Source organism: Arachis hypogaea, chromosome 2 (assembly GCF_003086295.3).
Source record: "Arachis hypogaea cultivar Tifrunner chromosome 2, arahy.Tifrunner.gnm2.J5K5, whole genome shotgun sequence".
NCBI classification, from domain to species: Eukaryota; Viridiplantae; Streptophyta; class Magnoliopsida; order Fabales; family Fabaceae; genus Arachis; species Arachis hypogaea.
Window position 1 is genome coordinate 30,792,603 of NC_092037.1, and position 19,158 is coordinate 30,811,760.

The 19,158-nt window shown below is 35.2% G+C and overlaps 1 long non-coding RNA gene across 1 annotated transcript; it reads left to right on the plus strand.

The window, feature by feature from the left end:
• The first annotated feature begins 16,455 nt into the window (after positions 1–16,455).
• LOC112718822 (uncharacterized) lies at positions 16,456–19,158 on the plus strand. Its single transcript, XR_003161153.2, has 2 exons — positions 16,456–16,619; positions 17,124–19,158. It is a non-coding gene; the product is annotated as an uncharacterized lncRNA (long non-coding RNA).

Consider the following 19,158-nt stretch of genomic DNA (forward strand, 5'->3'; position numbering starts at 1 on the left):
TCCCTATTAGTATCCAGTCCGAAGTGACTATCGACCGAGCCATCATGATTCATTGCAACATGCTTTGGAATGAGATGGAGGTACATGAGGTGATACCTCAGGAGTTGTACAAGGTGGTAGAAAAGTCCTCAACCCAAGCGAGGTTGGCATTCCTACATCTTATCTGTCACTTATGCAATTCAGCTGGAATTGTTATAGAAGGAGACATCCCTATTAAGGACTACAAGCCCATCACTAAAAGAAGGATGGAGCATGTTAGAGATCCAGCACATGGACCACAGCAAAAGCATGTAGAGTCGCCTCAACAAGAAATCCCTGAGATGCCTCAAGGGATGCATTTTTCTCTCCAAAATTATTGGGATCAACTGAATACTTCTCTAGGGGAATTGAGCTCTAACATGCATCAGTTGAGGATGGAACACCAGGAGCAGTCCACCATCCTCCATGAAATAAGAGAAGATCAAAGAGTTTTGAGGAAAGAGCAATAAAGGCAAGGAAGAGACATAAAAGAGCTTAAACGCTCCATTAGATCCACTAGAGGAAGCAGTAGCCGTCGTCACTAAGGTGGTCATGTTCCATTCCCTTGCCTATGTTATTTTTCTGCTTTCCATTGTGTTTTATTGCCTATTTTCTGTTTCTAGTGCATGATCATCTTTGTTTATGTCTTAAGGCTATAAAATATCCCATGTATCTCTTACCATACTTAAAAGAAAATTTTATTTGAAAAAGAAAAGTGATATACATAAACTTAAGTTATATAATAAGAATAGTCCAATTATGTGATGTGGTGGCATTACTTTTACCTTTTGGATGTATGAATTAGCAGTGTATATTTGATGTTGAAGTTAAGTCTGTTGGCTCTTGAAAGAATGATGGAAAAGGTGAAATATTATTGGTAATCTAAAAAATTCAAAGAATTTTTTATTCTTGAAGCAAGAAAAAGAAAGAAAAAAAGAGAAAGAAAAAGCGAAAAAAGAGAGAGAGAAAGAAAACGAAAAAAAAATAAAAGAGAGAAAAAGAAAAAGCCAATAACTTTTAAAACCAAAAGGCAAGAGCAAGGATCCAAGGCTTTGAGCATCAATGGTTAGGAGGGTCTAAAGAAACAAAATCTTGGCCTAAAAAGTTCAAATGAGCTCCTTCCCCTAACTAAATGCTTGTGATGTGAACTGTGAAGGTGTCAAGTAAAAAAGCTTAAGACTGAGCAGTTAAAGTCGTGATCCCAAAAGTAAAAGAGTGTGCCTAAGAATTTTGGGTACCACTGTCTGGGGATTCTAGCAAAGCTGAATCATAATCCAATTGGGTTCACCCAGTTAAGTGCCTGTGGCGTTTATGTAACTAGTGGTAATACGGGAAAACAAAGCGCTTAGGGTCACGGCTAGGCTAAAAAAGAAGTTGTGTTCATGAATAAAAAAGAATTAAACTAAGAGAGTCAATAATATCATCCAGATTCTGAATTCCTAAAGACGCCAATACTTCTGAGCTTCAAAGGATAGTGAGATGCCAAAACTGTTCAGAAGCAAATGGTTACTAGTCCCGCTCATCAATTAGAACTGAGCTTCATTGAAGACTCTGAGATTTATTGTATCCTTCTCTTTTTTCTAATCCTACGTTATTTTTGGTTTGTTGGAGACAAGAAATAGTTTAAGTTTGGTGTTCTGATGAGCGGATATTTTATACGCTTTTTTGCATCATTTTCATATTATTTTAGTTATGTTTTGCTTAAGTTTCATTATATTTTCATAGGTTTTAGTGCAAAATTCACATTTTTGGATTCTACTTTGAGTTGTTGTATTTTCTGATGATTTCAAGTAATTTCTGGCTAAAATTGAGGAGTTTCGGCAAAGTCTAATTCAGAAGCAAGGAAAGCGTAGCAGATGCTATCAGATTTTGACTTTCATGCATTCAAACGAGCATTTCTGGAGCTCCAAAGGTTCAAATGACGTGATCTTAATGGCATTAGAAAGATAACTTCCAGAGCTTTCCAACAATATATAATGGTCTATAGTTTTTTTCGAAGGAGCCTGCCCATATTGGGCGTTTAACACCCATGAACTACCCCCTTTCTGGCATTCAACGCCCCAAAGTAACTCAAGCCAGCGTTGAACACCCAAACACCCCCTTTGGGGCGTTCAACGTCCATCAAGAAGCATAAGGCAGCAAGGATCAACCCTCCCCTAATGGGCGTTCAATGCCCATCCCTCAAGTTGGACGCCAAGCTCAGCCCAAGTATTCAACCAAAGTGGGCCCAAGAGTGAACTTTCCCACCTCTAAGTCTAGTCTATCATATTTTTGTATTCTTTTCATTAGAAGATTAGTATTTAAAGGAGAATATCACCCATGTTAGGGACTTCTACCACCTATTTTTGAATTACATACTATTTTCTGTAAGCTATGACAACTAAACCTCCTGAGTTAGGGTTAGGAGCTCTACTGATTCTCATGGATTAATAATATTACTGTTTCTATTTTAATATGTTTGATTCTATTTTCTTGTGCATTTTCGGTCTTCATCTCATGAATTAAGGATGAATTGTGATATTCATCCTTGTTCTACATGGGTTATGTGTGAGTCCTGACCCGAATAGCATTGAACCACAGCTAGAGAGTGCACTGCAAATTCTAAGAGCGTACCTGGGCGACTTTGGATAAGTGACATAAAATCCTGTTGACCGTGGGTTACTGAGGTCTCTATGGCGTTAAGGATAGATTCAGAGAAGCAGCATTACCTTATCTGGAAGATCCGACCTTGTCTATGGCATTTTGAGTAGGATCGCGAAGGGGACTGGATTGCTTAGGGCTTCACCTTTGGCCATTGTGGGAAGCCATGAGTTAACTTGATGAGAGGACATGAGTTACTCAGATATGATGGACTGCTATGGTTTAGAAAAGATTAACTTGATGAGAGGACATGAGTTAATCAAGTCTGGCTGCCATTGAAGGAATCATTCGTTATTGAGGTAGACAATAAGAAAAGTTAATTCAGAAAGAATACGCATCTTCGAAGCCTTAACTGAATATCTATCACTATTTTCACACCAACCTGGTATTTCGTTCTTTACTATTTTATTTATGCTTTCAAACAAGTAACCGTCTTTTCTAATCGCCTGACTAAGATCTACAAGATAGCCATTGCTTGCTCAATCCAACAATCTCCGTAGGATTCGACCCTCACTCACCTGAGGTATTACTTGGACGACCCGGTGCACTTGCCAGTTCATTTGTGCAAAACTTGCGGAGTTCAATTTTGCACACCACAAGGTCGCAATCACAGAAGAATTCTTCAATACCCAGCATCAAATGCTAATCGATAAATGCGGGAGAATCGAAACCCCGATCCATCACAGAAGGAACGGATACCTCATCCTAAAAATTCTCGCTGCTCCCCTCGACCAGTTTCTTCCGTTTCCTATCCGTAGGATCAGGGATGGGAACCTCCACGACCTCAACATTAGCACTAGCCGCCCCAGTCCCAACCATTTTCTGAGAGACCATTTGCAAATCAGGCTGAGATGTCGGCTGAGGAATTGACGGGGAAGTCCTATCCCCCGGGCTCCCCGACTCTTGAACCATAACAGCTTTCAATATTGCCAAAGTAGTCATGCTACCAGCCATATCAACTGAAAAAACACAACAAAAAATGCATAAGTTATAAGCGCACAACATCAAGAACAAAAAATGTTCCAAAAAAACCACCAATATAAGTACGATACACCGAGGGATCACCCATAATATCCCGGGTATTCAGTGGCCGGTCCTCAAATATTGCCAACAGAACGTCGGTAATATATTTGTTTTCGAAAGAAATCCCCTCGTAAGTAATCCTCGTCAAGTAAGACAAACCCACACCAAAGTTCCAATAGGTGGCGAAACGACACTCACCCTCCAAAGCCAACCAAAAAGGGTGATGCCCCCCGAGTTGGACGGACTTTGAAGTACTCCTCCTTAAAACCATGAAAGGAGTCTTCAAATAAACTGAAGATCCGACGATTCAGTTGAGCTCGGAAAAAAACATACCCTTTCTTGTGTTTTTCCTCCTTGATTGGTATCATACACAAGAATAAATATAAGAAAACTTCTACCCGGGCAAGACACTCCAGGTATTCGCAAACTAGCTCAAAATCCCAAACCGCAACCCAGTTGTTCGGATGCAGCTGCGACGGCGACACTGAGTAATTTTTCAAGAGAGCCTGGACGAAGGTAGAGAAAGGGAGCCGCACCCCCAAAATTGTGAACATGAGCACATAAACCCACATTCAGTCAGCAACTCGAGGAGAGCTAGGGTTAATATAGCATACCCTTTCATTCCTGTCAGTAAGAGCCAACTCATATTGTCGTTCCACGTCACCACCCCTACACCAAACCTTCGTCTCAAAACCTCTGAAGGTCCGCCTTTGTGAGCTCGGAAGGCGTACCCAGCACATCGTTGGTCACCTAATAATAGTCATTGGGAATGCCTTCGACTGAGAATATGGGAACCCTAACTCCCTTCGCCCTCCGCCGAACCATACCTATAACCAAAGTGGGGCACCACTATTATCCCACTCCTCAGGAAGGGAAAAATGCCAAATTCTACCCCAAAAATCTACTAGACTACTACAAACAAACCAAAAAAATAGTGGTAATCCCCCCCACTATCCATATCATTACTACACAGAAATCACCAACACACTGAAAATGCGAATGAAGAAATAATGTGCGAAAAGGATATAATCACCAACCTATTTTCAGAAAAGGGAATAAAGTGTGAAGCACCAGAAAAGCGCAAACCCAACAGACTCCCAGAAAAATGTAGAAGGAAGGACCTCCAAATGAAGGAAAATGCAAAATGAGAGGGAACATACAGAAAGCAGAAAAGAGAAGTAACAGGTGTGAGAATATTGAAAAAAAAAAGCAAAAGAAAGCAGTTATAAGCGAAGAGAAGTAACAGAAAAAAGAAACCTCCAAATTTGAATAAAGAAGACAGAGGGACAAAGGGAAACAGAGTAAAGACCTCTCTTCTCCCATTAAGCATCATTAAAATGCCTTGAGAAATACAATCGATAGATCCCTCCATCGAGAAGAGCAACGAACAAAGTGAACGGTCTGGACACTGATAAACCCCATTTGTAAGGTTTATCTTGTATTGATTTTAAGGGATTTTATGACCTTTTACCCATATTTATTCAATGAATTACCATGATTTTGTGATTGTCTCCTTATTTATGCTTAGATGTGAAAACATGCTTTTTAGGCCTTTAACTTGATGATTTTAATCTCCCTTTGATTCCACTAGATGCCTTGATGTGTTTGTTAGTGATTTCAGATTGAAAAGGCTATGAATGTATCAAAGGAGTGAAGAGGAAAGCATACAAAGTGGAGAAATCATGAAAAGTCAAAGAGTTGAACTCGCACATGGACGTGCGCGCGCACCAGGCGCTTACGCGCGCATTGCGAATCACCTCATGGATGCGTACGCGTGCTGTGCGTGTACGCATCGGTGCTGGAATATGATTTTTTAATGAATTTGCACCCAACGAATTCAGAAGGATTGTGGGGCCCAATCCCAACCAACTTTGGCGTCAAAGATGCTATTTAAAGCCAAGGATTGAAGAGCAAAGGGGATTCCAATCATTCACACACATTAGGATTAGTTTAGAGTTAGTTTTAGAGAGGGAAGCTCTCACTTCTCTCTAGGATTAGGATTAGGATTAGGTTTAGTTCTTTGATCTAGATTTTAATTCATCTTCTTCTACTTCTATCTTCTCAATTCCTTGTAGTTACATTCATTCTTCTTCCATTCTTTTGTTGTAATATCTTTTATGTTGTTCTTGTGTTTTGTTGTAGATATACTTTTGTTTCTTCTACTCTCTTTCAATTCAATCAAGGTAATTCATAATAAATGTGTTTCTTTTGATTGTTGTTGTTAATTCCTTTCAATAATTGTTGTTAGATTTCATTCTTGTTGTAGATTTCATGTGCTTTCTTTCTATGCCTCTTATGTGTTTGATAAAATGCTTCCTTTGGTTTTAGTGTAGATTTTGTTCCTTTTAGATTTGGTTGAGTAATTAGTGACTCTTGAGTTATCTAATTCCTTTGTTGATTGATAATTAGAAGTTGCTAATTGATTTGAATGCCTCTAAAGTTAATCTTTCCTTTAGGAGTTGATTAGGACTTGAGAAATTAAATTGATTCATCCACTTGACTTTCCTCCATAGTTAGAGGTTAATTAAGTGGGAGCAATGGACAATTTATGGTCACAATTGAGGAGGATAACTAGGATAGGACTTCTAGTTCTCATATCTTGCCAAGAGCTTTATTAGTTATTAGTTAATTTTCTTTGCTATTTATATTTCTTGTCTAAAATCTCAAAAACCCCAAAATAACTCATAACCAATAACAAGACGCTTTATTATAATTCCTAGCGAGAACGACCCGAGGTTCAATACTTCGATTTATAAATTTAGGGGTTTGTTTTAGTGACAAACAATCTTTTGTATGAAAGGATTATTGTTGGTTTAGAAACTATACTTTACAATGAGATTTTATTAGTGAAATTCTAAACCGTCAAAAATCTAATCATCAGACACCCGCGAGCATCCGACCTCTAAATCAACACAAAGATACCTCACAACTCCCAAATTCACGAGGTAATTAATCCACTCGACGATTGTTCCGGACCTGGTCCCCAAGTCCCCCAAACGACCAAGCATTTCACATCACTATCAGAGGATTTGGACGGCTCTCTGTCCTTCGTACCAGGCCCACGGCCATACGGTAAAGTGAACTCTCCAGCGATGAGAATAAGCAAACATACTCTCTCGCTCCGGGGGCAACTGTTTCGGATCCGATTCTTGGGTTCATATTGGAGCAGCAACAACCTGATTATCCGGACCACCATGGCGGTCCAAACTGACCTAGGGACCTCAAATTCCTAACCAATATTCAAATTCAAATACTTTTCTTATTTTATCTTAACCAACAAGATAAGATAAGATAACGATCGCAAAGTATATAAAGGGAGTCAAGGACTCTCTCAGGCACGTGACTCACTCATAACTTTAACTTTTACCTCTTAGATTCATTCTGACTTAAACGTCGCAGTATCTTTATAGATATATTTACTGTCGCTCTAAGAATCCAACCTTGTTATCACCAAATTCGACTAATCCCTGATTCATCTCAACTCGTATTAGCGAAATCTTGTACAACATTTATGTTATTCTAGACAAGCAAAAATATGAAAATAATATATAAGAAGCTTAACATCATAACATGCATATTCATTAAATAATTGAGAATAATAAAAAGAATATTATTAGACTAAGTACAATTTTTTTAAGGTTACATATGATGCAATAATACTTGATATTTAATGTCAATGTTTATAAATTGAATCAACAGGTATATTAACTCATTATTGCCTCGGTTTATTAAATTTTCAGTATATAAATCGAATTGCACTTAGATAAATATTGGAACATTGAAGTGAGAATGTAAATATTTTTTTATTTTTACGATATTTTTTTATGTAATACTGAATTTTATTTAAGAATCTTTGGTTAGCTAATGAGTTGGTGCATGCGAAATTTAAATTTTTGATACTTATTTAAATAAATTAATGAATTAATTACTATACCAACCAATTTAGTTAATAAAAATGTAAATATGAAGGTACACTAATATTATGAGCATATCTGAGTCATTATTGGAGCCAAGAACTAAGTGAAATGATGATTTGTTATTTTGTTTAGATAATATTTATAAGGATGAAATATATTTTTTATTTTAAAATTTTTTTAAAAATTTTAAAAATATTCTTAAAATTTAATTTGTTTTAGAAGTTTTTTATTTGTATTAAATATACTTCTCACAGTTAATTTTTTAAAAAAGTTAGAATCAATTCATCAATAATTTTACAAAAATAATTTTTAATATAAGTTAATTAGACATAATTATCATGTATTATTATTAGATTGGTTCTAAAATTTTTGAAAATTTAACTATTAAAAATATATTTGATATAAATTAAAAATTTTAGAGATAAAATTAAAATAAAATAAAATTTAAAAATATTTTAAAAACTTTTAACAAATTTTAGAGACAAAAAATATATTTTATCCCATTTATAAATTTGCCTCATCAATGGCTTTAGCTCTTGGTTGATTTTGCTTAGTAAAGATTATCCTTGCCGCATATTCCTTTCGAAAATTTTACGTTCGATCTGTAATTAACATTCAAATTTATCAATCTTAAATATAAATTACTCAAAGTATAAAAACCATATAGAATAGGGTAAAAAACCATAATAAGCCAACTGGCTCAAAAAATTACGTAAATACGCAAAAGCAAAAATCGTTTCAGCAATAAGCCAGATCGCATTTTTATATAATTCGAACCAGGTTGGTTCGAACTCTATTTGTTAGTAAATCGAACCAGGTGAGTTCGAATTAGGGTTTTCTGTTGTTAATAAATCGAACCAGCCTGGTTCGAATTAAGAATGAAGGTAATTCGAACCAGGTTGGTTCGAATTATAGAGAGAGAAGGTTCCCATGTAATTCGAATCGGGTTGGTTCAAATTACACCAATCATAATTCGAACCAGGCCGGTTCGAATTAGTGTGAGACTGAGCTGTATATATATGGTTCCAAACGTGAATTAGTCTCATTAGAGGGAGTAGGATGGCTAGTGAGGAGAGTTTTGTGGTTTTGGTGCACCACAGAGGATCTGTTAATAGAAAAACTCGTTCCGGAGTAAAGTTCACAGATAAGAATCCGCTATGTATTGTCATAACATCTACGACGAGTTATGATGACCTTGTTAGCGCTGTACTAATGAAGCTCGGTCTGGAGGGTGCGAAGCGGGTAAAGAAGTTTTTCTATCGCATTCCAGTCACGGTGCTACAGAATACGGTGAAGTATGATTGCTTCATGATTAATAATGATGTGGACTTGCAAGTAATGTTTCTTTGTCGGCGGCAGTTTCCGGAGGTGAGGACACCGGAGTTGTTGGCACGGCTGGTTGATGTTGTATCCAGCTCCGGCGGTTCGAACAGGAATACGAACACTATGGCGAATCCAGCAGGTTCTAGTTCCCGACCTGCCGTTGCTTCCTCGTCCGTCCCTGTGTACGAACCAGTGGTCCAACATGTCGCCTCCCCATCTTTCGCTGTTGACCTGAATGGCACCGAAGGCGACGAGGTAGTGGAAAGGGAAAATTTGCCTAACGCTTTAGTGGGAGTTGCACCTGTTGGCGTAGGAGACGGCTAATTTTGCCCTAACCTTCAAGGGCAAAGGCGCTAGGAGGCTACTAGTGAACGCGGCGTATGCGAAGACTGAGGTTGAATTTGATTACTGGTTTGATATCCTGCGATCTGAAGATCCGGCGATGTGTGAGTGGGCGAACCGGATTGATTACTCGTTGTGGACTCAGCACCGTGATGAGGGGCGGAGATTCGGTCACATGACGACCAACATCTCCGAGTGTGTGAACTCTATCCTGAAGGGGGTCAGAAATCTCCCTGTAGCATCCCTGGTGAAGGCAACATATTGTAGGCTTGCGGAACTGTTTGTTCGCAAGGGGAGAGAGGCTGAGGCCCAGATGGGAACAGGACAACAATTCAGTCAGCATTTGGTGAAGTGTATTGAGGCCAACATGAAGACGGCCAGGTGCTTCACGGTGACGCTGTATGACCGGGATAACTCCGAGTTCACTGTAGCAGAGACCACTCCGACTGGTTCTTTCTCCTTGGGTACTTACAGAGTATCACTTGCCTCTCGGACATGTGACTGCGGCTACTTCCAGGCTCTTCATTTCCCGTGTCAGCACGCACTTGCATGCTGTGCATACTCACGGGTCACCTGGACCTCTTACGTTCACAGCGTCTATCAGATTAGCTCGGTGTTCAATGTGTATCGGATGGGATTCACACCTCCGATCCCGGAGGGCTTCTGGCCACCTTACGACGGACCCACGGTGATTCCAGACCCTGACAAGAGGCGTGCCAGAGAGGGTCGTCCTAGATCCACTAGGATACGAACGAATATGGACCAGGCGGATCCGAATCGGCCAAAGAGGTGCGGCCTATGTCGCCAACCCGGACACACACGACATAGTTGCCCACAGGTTGCAGGCTCGTCTCAGACAGGACACCATTAGGATGCATGTTGTTAGTGTTAGCATTATCTACATTAGTGCGCATCTTGCTAGTCTTAGAGTTATTTAGATTATTTCCCATGTTGTTAGTCTCAGTATTATTTACATTAGTGCACATGACTTTTAGTTTGATTGTTGCGAGTAGTAATGAATATGGCTTCTTTAATTATGTATTTTTTTCTTTAAAGTTCAATCAAGTATGATAGTGGTTTGTACTTTTTTTGTTATGTTATAGTCTGTTTACCTATGTTTTTTTTTATTTGTGTTCTGGGACATTCATTTTGTATGATCAATGAATCTTGAAACAGTTTAGTGTTTATTTTTTCTTATTAAATTGTGTCCGGGTTGGCGACATAGGCCGCATCTCTTTGGCCGATTCGGATCTGCCTCCTCCATACATACACAGCTAGCTCAGTCTCACACTAATTCGAACCGGCCTGGTTCGAACTATGATTGGTGTAATTCGAACCAACCCGGTTCGAATTACATGAGAACCTTCTCTCTCTATAATTCGAACCAACCTGGTTCGAATTACCTTCATTCTTAATTCGAACCAGGCTGGTTCGATTTATTAACAACAGAAAACCCTAATTCGAACTCACCTGGTTCGATTTACTAACAAATAGAGTTCGAACCAACCTGGTTCGAATTATATAAAAATGCGATCTGGCTTATTGCTGAAACGATTTTTGCTTTGGCGTATTTACATAATTTTTTGAGCCAGTTGGCTTATTATGGTTTTTTACCCTATAGAATAAAACAACATAAAATTTAAGTCAAAGTACACCTATTACTTTAAGCCCAATGCATCCCCAGTTTTCATTGTGGTGATAGAAATAATTTCACCAAATAGGGTTGTGAGTCAGACATTATATCTATTGGATTTTATTTTCTAATCCAATCAAATTTAAACTATTGTATTTTAGATGAATATAATATGTTTATCCGATTTTAAAAAAAGATCATTTAGAAGTTGGATTGAATCAAGAAATAAATACAAATTGATACAAAACAAATCACAATCGCTTGAATTTGATCTCGGATGAAAACTAAAATTAAAACGATACAATTCAAATTACAACAAATTATATGGATTTTACTTTTAAAATTGATTCAAATTGTATTGTAAACAACTTTTTTTCTCTCTATGTTATCTAGTTTTATCTCACTAATACAACCAATGAAATAAAAAAATAGCTTTTAAATACTTTTTAGATGTACAAATGAGATATTTATAATTATTCATTTATATTTATCTCATTTACATTATAAAAATATTTGTTTTTTTTTTCATTTTTGGTGTAAATGAAATTAATCGAAATAAAACGTAAATTTCTCCATAAATGTATTATGTATATATGTGTGTGCATGTAATATGTATTTTTTATTTATTTAAAAAATCCTTGCACAGTTACATCATTTTTGGGCCATATGTAAATCTTTTACTCTCATGTTTCTATGTAACATTTATTATTAAATTATCAAATTTCTCATAATTTATCAGGGATTTGAAAATCATTTTACTATTTTCTACTCTTAATTCAATTTTTCTTAATCATTATGTATTTAGTTAAATTATCAAATAAGAATAAAAATATTTGATAGGCAATATTCTCTTTCTTACCATATTATTATGTCATGTTAATTATTAAGGTGGGGTTTATGATAGCAATACTTAAAAAACGTTGCTAAAATTAATGTCATACTTTTTATTTTACAACACATTTTATTTTTATTTTCATTTTTAAATTAAAGAGTATTTTTAAATATTAAATATATTTCCTTAATTTTGAACTATCTTTTAAATATTGTCAAAGTTGTATAATTACCATAATCACTATAATAATAACTAAAAAAAATAATGTTATCACTTCTATTTTTGATAATGCTACTTCATGTGATCACACATCATTTTTTTTTACCTTATATCCTTTTAAGAATTTGTAAAAAAATGATATTATAGAAAAAGAAATGATAATATTCATTTCTAAATAGTTATCTTAGCATTCACCTATTATAAGTAAACTACTAAAATTATACTTTAAAATTTATATTGTTGTCAAAAATAACAAAAAAGATACAAACAAAAAATAAGTTTCTAATAATTTAAAATTATCACACAAAAAAAAGAAACTAGAAATATCAAATTTTTTGAAAAGTGAAAAACGATTTTGGTATTTAGCAAGTAATTTGTCCATTTGATTCGAATTTTTTGTGTAAAAATATTTAGATACTATTTAGAAGAGACATACAAAAAATGGAAGCAAAATTCAATTTCTATACCTTATTTAATTTTTTCTTAAAATTCGATCTTCCAAAAAAAACTTTAAAAATATTCACTTGATATAAAATCATCATATTTTAAGAATAAAAGTATCACATTTTTTTAATAATACTTGCAAAATTATTATATTAAAATATGATCTTTACAACATTTTTTTATAATATTTTTTAGGTTTAATTATTTTATTGGTCTCTATAGTTTTACCAAATTTTCAATTAGATCCATTATATATATACTTTTTTTTTTCTTTCAATTAGGTTTTAAATCATTTTTTTTAATTACGTCCCTACCGTAACAAAAATATTTAGGTTAATAGAATATTTCATTCCCAAATTAAAGATACCCTAACTTTTTCCTAAATCCCTAATTGTCTCTCTCCTTCTATTTTCATAAAGATAAAATTAACCCTCTCCTCTCTCAAGTCGTTCTCACACTTAGACGAAAACTTTTCTCCTTCACTCCCTCATTCCTTTCTTCGTTGTGCACATTGTCAACAGCTAAAATCAACTCCGCCACTAGAACATGGCTCGATACTATCATTTTTCTATTGTGACCACCACCATTAAAGGTGTTTTCCTTCTCCTTCACTAAAATGTTTGTTTTTTACATGTGATATTTTGCTCAATTCTTTATTGGAGTTTCTTTTTTTCCAAAAATACTTGAATAAAAATTTATTTTGTTGTATTTTTTCTTTATTCATATAGTTATGAGAGATTCGGACTTTATCATTGAGGTCTACCACCATGAAAAATTTGTTGATACAGGACAAGGGTTAGAGTATTTAGGTGGAATAGTTATGAAAGATTTACATTTTGATGTTGATGAATAATCTTAGTGAGAGATTGTGAATGAGATAAAACAAGTAAGATATAAAGAATATGCCAAGTTATAGTACAAGAAACTAGAAATAAATTTAAAGTTAGATTTTAGAGAGATGAAGTTTGATGAGGATGTAATGATAATGACTAAGTCATTAGTGTCAAGCTCTATGTAACATTGTGAAGTATATGTTGTTGATGGATTTAGAGAAGGCAATGAAATTCAAATTACTTCTAGTGATGTTGATTATGTGCTAGCGGAAGGTGAGAACAATGTCAATGAATTTAGAGGTTAAAGTGGATACTGAGTCAAAATCTTCTATTGAAAAAAAAGTATTTGATAATAGTGCGTTGATGATGGTGATCGTGAGAATCACTTTGATTTTAAAGTGGAGGCTAATAATCCACAATCAAATACCTTTGAGAAATTCAATAGCCTACTTAATGAAGAAAGAATTGCAGCTAGTATTGACCAAGATAATAAAGATTTAGAGGAGGTTGATTAGTAATTTGGGAATATTTCTGATGAACCAGAGAAAATTGATGATTTAGAGCTGCCAAGGCATCAATTACTTTTAGAATTCGCTTCAAGTATTACATTATAGTTGTGCCATGTTTTTTTTATGGTCTTCAATTCAGATTTGAGTTGTTTGATTTTGATCTTTGATGTCTTGGAAAAATGTTCATGGATGTGTTTCGAAAAGAGATATCCATAGAGATAAAGAGACAAGATATCAAAAAATAAAGGGATAAGTATTGTTTTGGTCCCTAAAATTTAGGGTCAAAATTAAATTCGTCCCAACGTTATTTTGGATTTAAAATCATTCCCAATGTTTTATTTCATATTAAAATAATTTTTTTAATAAAATTTTTAATTTTATTACTAAATTACTCCTAATAAAAAATTATAAAATAAAAAAAGAAAGAATGCGAGGGGAAGGGGGGAGAAAGGAAGAGGGAAAAGGAAGAGAGAGAAGGGGCAACGGAAAATGAGGGGAAAGAAGAAGAGGGGGAAAGGGGGATGGCGCCGGCGAAGCTTGGAGACACCGTCGCCGTCGGAAATCAGAACCAGAGGGAGAGAGAGCTCGCGAGGGAAATAGGAGACGCGAGCCAGGGAGAGAGGAGATGTGAGCTTCGCCACTTTGTGTCCTCGCGTATCGCGCTCCGCTACTGCTACCGCTGCTACTGACCTTGTCGCCACTTTACGTCCTCGCCACTATACCTCGCCGATTTTGCTTCTGCTTCTGCTTTTGATTCTGCTTCTACTTCTGCTTTTGATTTTGCTTCTACTTCTGATTCTGATTTTAATTTGTTATTTTTCTGATTTTGTTATTGTTGTGCTTCTGATTCTAATCGTGCTTCTGTATTGAATTATTGATTTTGTTGTTGAATTTGATGTTGTTGTTTCTGAATTTGAACAATGTGTTATTTTTTGTGTTGAATATTGTGTTCTTGAAACTAATTATTAGTATTTGGTGGGAGTAAGGGAGGTCGTCGTGGTGGTGGTGGAGAGTATTTTTGTTTGTAAAAAGTCAAAAGGACAATTTTAATACCAAATGAAACATTGAGGATGATTTTGACGAATTTGATTTAGACCCTAAATCTTAGGGACCCAAATAGTACTTAGGGCTTGTTTGGGCGCCATTCTCGAAAAAGATATTTTTTAAATGATATTTTTTAAAAGATCTTTTACAAAAGTAAAAGTGATTTTATGTTTGTATATCTCATGTAAAAAGATTTTTTTATCTATCAATTATGTTTAGGTAAAATAAGATAAAAGTACTTTTTTGTTCATTTATTATGTGAAAAATATTTTTTTTAAAAAAATCTTATATAAATTATAACTTCTCAAAATAAATATTTTTTATTTTTTTAGTATTTTTATTTTTATTATTAAAAATTTATCAAACATACTAAAAAATAAAAAATTCCCTTTATTAAAAAATACCTTTTTATCGATTTAATAATGGTATCTAAACATACACTTATTCCAAAAATAAATGATCTTGAGTCTTCTGTCTTAAATGGCTCCTACTCAATCTCTAGTAGAATTTTGTCTTTGAGAAGATGGTCACTCAATAATTGTTGGCATTGATGAGATGGAGAGTAAGTGCTGTCAAGATTTGTATGAACAAGATGAATATTAGAATTAAAAGAATATTAAAGTTAAAATCTTTTAATTAGGTTCTTCTGCTATTTTAAATTTTATGATTAAATTTTTACCATATTAAAAATATTAGAATTAAAAAATTCTGAAAATGAGATTATATTCTTAGAGATTTAAACTTTAATTTAAGCTAAGTATGAGTATTTTTAATTTGAATAAAAATATTTTTTAACTCTAGCAATGTAATTGATATAGCAATGATTAAATTATAAAATTTAAAATAAAATATAAACATAATTAAAATTTTTAATTTATAGATATTTAATTATAAATTTGATAAAATTTTAAAGACACAGAATAATTTAATCTTCTTTTAAACAAGGAGGAGAACTAACAAAGCTTATATCTGAACATAGTATCGGAAAATCCCTATGCATAAGATACAAATATACTGTCTCCAAATCATAATATGAGAATGTTTTTCATTAAACAAAAAGATGCTGCTTTTATTATTTTATTATTGGAGCTTTTTAACCCATATTTGGACATCATAAGTTGTTCAGTTATTATTATGTTTTTTTAGGTTAGTATGTAAGATTTGAAAATGGATTTTCTTAATTTTTTAATAATCAATTAATATTATTAAATATAATTTTTAAATACTCGTTAAAAGTATGATTTTTTATTAGAAAATTTAAAAGATAAAATATTATATAATAAAAAATTACACTTCACAATTATATCCATTTCCGTAAGAATCTTATAGATCAATTATTTACCATCTTTATTGATTGATATATATGCACTGTTAGTGTTTTATGTTTAATATTAAAAATAATTGATAAAGGACCAAAAAGAAAAAATAATATATATATATATAATTGTTAAAAAGTATTCATAAAAATAATAAAAACAATATTTTTCCATAACAAATGATAAATAGTTGACAGATTATATATCCTCACGATATGCGAATCAGTGCTTGCTTTGCCACATGAAATTCGTTGTAGATGTGGCATCCTATGTAGGTCACATGTGTAAAGAGGTGGAAAATTGCAAGTGTTATAAATTCAATTCTTTGTTGGACAAATATTTATTATTTAGGGACAACAATATTCTCTTCCTCCATTATGTATATGTATGTATATCTACTATTCAATACGTTTTCCTTCTCTTTCCATATGAAGAGCCAACATGTTTTATGAAAGACATTTCTGTTTTTCTTCTTTCGGATCATCATGAAAGAATGGCTCTGCAATATAGCAATATAGCAATATAGGTAAAGTCTTACTTGCATTATTGTGCATTAAATTTCCTTTATTTTTAACGAGTTATTGTTTTCATTTTCCATAAACTATAAACTGTTAATTAAATTATTTTCTATGCTTATAAAATTTTTTATTTGTTTTCGTTCTTGGACACTGTCTCGTTACCCAAAAAGGAAAAAAAAATCTTAAATAATATCACAAAGAAGAAGATTTTCAACGATTAATTTTTCATTTTTTGAATTTAACCACATAATATTTCGGTAAAACGTAAAACTCCAATTTGGTTATGACCGCTTCTATATTGCTACTTCAATTTGTAGGGTGTATTTTAATATGAATCCTTACAAAAAATTACAATAATCTTATACAGTTATACGTGGGTGAAAAGAATACCAAACAACTTTATAAATATAATAAGAGATTTATAGATCTCTAGCTAACAGCATAAGATAAAAAAATAAAAACTGTACAAGATGTCTTTGGTACAGATTGAGAGATGAATTAAAAATTTGCAGGTCAAGGCAGATGCTGGATTACCTGACTGAAGCAATATGGAGTGGTACCTGCAAAGACATTCTGACGTCCAAGTCAGAATGAATTTAAGAGGTATACGATGTATGGAGTGAATGACGTACCTGAGGGGGCCTGGGGTTCCCCTTTATATAGGTGATGGTAATTATCTTATCTTAATTGGTTAAGATAAGGGATGTATTTGAATTTGATTGTTGGTTAGAAGCTCTAATGGGCCGGTTCCGGACCTTCTAGAAGGGCGAATCAGGCTGGATCTGGGTAACCGACTTCGGAGACCGTTCCGGGTGTGGAATTTGTGGGTCAGATCCGTAACAGTTGCCACTAGAGCGAGAGAGTGAGGGTGCTCGGTCTCATCGCTGGAGGAACTTTTTCCTCGCCGTTGTGGTTTGGCAAGGAGATTGTTGTTTGGTTTTTCCTGTCGAGGTTGAGGATTCGGGGAGTTCCTGGCCGTTTCATGGTCAGGCGAGGAGCGCATTGTTTGGGCGTCTCATCACATGCCGGGTTTGATGAGCGTTCCGAGGAAGGGCCCGAAGATCAGGCCTGGAACAGTTGTCCCCCGAGCATGAGAGTATGCTTTCTTGGTCTCAATGCTAAGTTGTTGGAGAGTCTGATTCTCTGTAGTTCGGGAGACTGTGAGGGACCTGGAAAGGGCGTGACGTCATCCTGCAGCGATTGGGAAGATGTTAGTCAGTCCGGCTTTCCGCGAGTTGGAAGACCGTCAGCTCTTGCTTGTTTTGTGTGGCCTTTTTTGGGCCGTTATTGTGAACTTATTTTAGGCCTCTTGGTGGGCCAATTTCAAGACTTTGTTTATTTAGCTTATTTGGCTTTCTGTTTTGTTGGCTTTGCGGGTGATCGATTTACGAGTTACTATTTTTGTTATTTGAATATCCGTTTTGTTATTTGGATATCCGTTTTATTGGCTTCGGGGTGATCGATCCCCAGGTAGCCGTTTACTTATTTGGATATCCGTTTTATTGGCTTCGGGGTGATTGATTCCCGGGTAGCCGTTTACTTATTTGGATATCCATTTTATCATTTAGAAATCCGTTTTGTTGGCCTCGGGGTGATCGATCCTTGGGTAGCCGTTTACTTATTTGGATATCCGTTCTGTTATTTGGATATCCGTTCTGTTGGCCTCGGGGTGATCGATACCTGGTTAGCCGTTTACTTATTTGGATATCCGTTCTATTATTTGGATATCCGTTCTGTTGGCCTTGGGGTGATTGACCCCTGGACTGTCATTTTTTTGTTATTTGGATACCCGTTTTGTTATTTGGCTATTCGTTTTGCTGGCCTAGGGGTGATCGATTCCCGGGTAGCCGTTTACCTATTTGGATATCCGTTTTGTTGGCCTCGGGGTGATCGATCCCCGGGCCGCCATTTTTGTTATTTGGATATCCGTTTTGTTATTTGAATATCTGTTTTGTTGGTCTCAGAGTAATTGATTCTCGGGTAGCCGTTTACCTATCTGGATATCCGTTTTGTTCGTCTCGGGGTGATCGATCTCCCGGGGTAGCCGCATTTAGTTCGTGCCATCGGACGGGGCAATGCTTTTGAAAAAATGAATTTCATTTGTGGTTTGGGCCTCGTTAAAATCTCCCAATGTGGGTAGGAAAGAGTGCGCAGTAAGAAAATATACGATTAAATAACTTAAGCAATAAATAAAAGTAAAAAAGGCAAAATATAAAGGGTAAAGAGATCATCTTGAATGGCCTCGATCTTGTTGCTTTGGAAGGATATTTCTATGTATAGTAGCGCCGTAAGTTGGTGGAATTTCAGGATCTTGGGAGCTTGGTCCCATCTAGTCTTTCGAGCCTGTAGGCTCCTTTTCCGGTTACTGTCTTGATTTTGTAGGGACCCTCCCAGTTGGGCGTGAGCTTCCCTTCTCCGGGAGTGGGTGGAATGATATCATTTTGTCGTAAGACGAGGTCTCCTGGTCCGAAGTCTCGTCGTACCATACTGTCATTGTACCTTAGGCTTATTCTCTGTTTTAGGGCTAGTTCCTGTAGGTGTGCTTTG